Source organism: Erinaceus europaeus, chromosome 1, assembly GCF_950295315.1.
Source record: "Erinaceus europaeus chromosome 1, mEriEur2.1, whole genome shotgun sequence".
Lineage (NCBI taxonomy): Eukaryota > Metazoa > Chordata > Mammalia > Eulipotyphla > Erinaceidae > Erinaceus > Erinaceus europaeus.
The window spans coordinates 110,886,741-110,889,625 of NC_080162.1; the positions used below are offsets into that span (position 1 = coordinate 110,886,741).

The window sequence follows — 2,885 nt, forward strand, 5'->3', positions numbered from 1 at the left end:
TTTCTTTCTTTCTTTCTTTCTTTATTCCTTTCTTTCTTTTCCCCACCAGGGCTATTGCTGGGGTTGCACTATGAATCTACTGCTCCCTGCAGCCATTTATTCCCTCTCTATTATTACTATTTATTTATTTCATTATTTTTATTTTATATTATTTTATTTATTTATTTATAATTTTATTTATTTATTATTGGATAGAGACAGAGAGAAATTGAGAGGGTAGGGGAGACAGGGAGACAGAGAGACACCTGCAGCCCTGCTTCACTACTCCTAAAGCTCCCCCCCACCCCCCACAAGGTGGGGACTAGGAGCTTGAACCTGGGTCTTTGTGCATTGTAGTGTGTGCACTTAACCAGGTGTGCCACCACCTGCCCGCCTTTCTTTCTTTCTTTCTTTTTCTTTTCTTTTCTTTTCTTTTTTTTTTTTTTAGAAATGTTTTATTTCCCATCAAATAGAAAATGTTTACTTGCCACTCTCTGATTTTATTGGAGAACAGTTTAAGACCACTCAGTAGTTGTTCCCACCCATTCAGTGGCCTGAGCAGTGGGAGCTGCAGACCAGTCTTCTGGCAGGTTGAGCATTGCAGTCTTCAGTCGGGAACTGCTGAATGGGCACGGAAGGCACCTGCACGCCCTCAGACCAGTCTGAGACCTCAGGCTGGGCTGCGGTGAACTCTGGGGCTGGAGCCGTCCATTCGCCCTGGAACTCCTCGGTCACAGCCTTTTCAGCAGCAGCCTGTTCTTCCTTCTCAATCTCCCCAGGATCTCTGTAGAAGTACAGATCAGGCATGACCTCCCGGGGGTGTTCACGGGAGATAGTGCCACGCATGCGCAGAACTTCACGGGCCAGCATCCACCACATGAGACCCACTGAATGGGCTCCCTTGTTGCAGGGAATGGCAATGTCCACATAGCGCAGAGGAGAGTCTGTGTTACAAAGAGCGATGGTAGGCAGGTTAACGTAAGAAGCCTCTGTGAGAGGCTGGTGGTCGGCCCTGGGGTCAGTAACCACGAGAAGCCTTGGCTCCCGGAAAGCAGCCTGGATCTGGTTAGTGAAGGTTCCAGGAGTGAAGCGACCAGCAATCGGAGTGGCTCCAGTGGTAGCAGCAAACTTCAGCACAGCTCGCTGGCCAGTGTTCCTGGAAGAGATCACATGGCAACAATAGCGCGCGCAGCCAGCAGCAGCTTCTCCCAGGTCCTCTTCAAGTTGATGATGTAGATGCCTGTCACTTTTCCTCTTGTAGATGTACTGCTCCATTTGGAAATGAGGTTGGTGCCACCGAGGTGGGTTCCCGCTGTCAGGAACTTGAGGACATCCTCCTCCTTCATTTGCAGGATATCAAGGGCTCCGGACATTGTGAATGTTTCCCTTTAAGTTACAACGGGAACCGAGAACAACGCCGTATGGGCCCGTCTTTGGGTAGTGCAGAAAGGCTCTTTCTTTCTTTCTTTCTTTCTTTCTTTCTTTCTTTCTTTCTTTCTTTCTTTCTTTCTTTCTTTTTCCCCACCAGGGCTTTTGCTGGGCATGCACTATGAATCTACTGCTTTCTGCAGCTACTTTTTCCTTTCTATTATTATTATTATTATTACCAAAGCACTGATTACCTCTAGTTTATGGTGGTGTAGGGGATTGAAGCTGGGATGTCAAAGCCTCAGACATGAGTCTCTTTGCATAAACATTATGCTATCTACCTCCCACTGTTTTTCCTTCCTTTCTTTCTTTCTTTCTTTCTTTCTTGCTTTCTTTCTTTTTTACCAGATCACTCCTCAGCTCTGGCTTATGATGGTGTAGGGGATTGAACCTGGGACTTTGGAGCCTCAGGCATGGAAGTCTGTTTGCATAACCATTATGCTATCTACCCCTCCCTTCTTTCTATTTTTTTTTTATTTGACAGAACAGAGAGGAATTGAGAGGGGAGGGGGAGATAGAGAGACAGAGAGACACAGCAGCCCTGCTCTACCACTCATGAAGTGTCCCTCCTGAAAGTGGAGAGCAGGTCCTTGAACATGCTGGTATGTGAGCTTAACTGGATGCATTAGCGCCCAGCCCCCTATGGAATATATTTTAAAAATCATGCTGGGAGGGTGGGGGTATAGCATAATGGTTATGCAAAGAGACTTTCGTGCCTGAGGCTCTCAAGTGCCAGGTTCAATCCCCCACACTGCATAAGCCAGAGCTGAGCAGTGCTCTGGTAAAAAAAAAAAAAAAAAAAAAATCATGCTGGGAAGTGCTGTAGGATTGCTCATGCACAAGGCTTTGTGTTCATTTCCTAGCACTGCATTTTAAAAGATCAAAAGTTGGAAGTCAGGCGGTAGTGCAGCAGGTTAAGCGCAGGTGGCGCAAAGTGCAAGGACCAGCGCGGAAGGATCCAGGTTCCAGCCCCCGGCTCTCCACCTGCAGGGAAGTCCACAAGCGGTGAAGCAGGTCTGCAGGTGTCTATCTTTCTCTCCCCCTCTCTGTCTTCCCTTCCCATTTCTTTCTGTCCTATCCAACAATGACGACATCAATAACAACAACAATAAAACAAGAGCAACAAAAGGGAATAAATAAATAAAGATTTGTAAAAAAAAAAAAAAAAAAGAACAAAAAGTTAAATGAGCAAGTCTGTATACTGAAATGAAGCTCTCTCCAAGTCATGATAAGAGAAGAAAGATAGGGATGTAATATAATAGTAACATGACACTAATAACAATAATACCATGCAAATTGTAATATGTAGCCTACACAATTCATACTAAAAAAAAGTGTGTGTGTTTCCTTTTATTTGAATTTTATTTATTGAGAAGATCAGAGAAAACCAGACATTACTCTACTCTGGTACATGTGCTGCTGCGAATTGAACTCGGGACTTCATGCTTGAGACTCTAGTGCTTTATCTCCCTCCCCTG

The 2,885-nt window shown here is 45.1% G+C and overlaps 1 pseudogene across 1 annotated transcript; it reads right to left on the reverse strand.

Moving 5' to 3' along the window:
* Positions 1–429: 429 nt before the first annotated feature.
* On the reverse strand, positions 430–1,430 carry LOC103123276 (small ribosomal subunit protein uS2-like; annotated as a pseudogene). Its single transcript, XR_001601735.2, has one exon. The product of XR_001601735.2 is annotated as a small ribosomal subunit protein uS2-like (transcript).
* Positions 1,431–2,885: the final 1,455 nt, after the last annotated feature.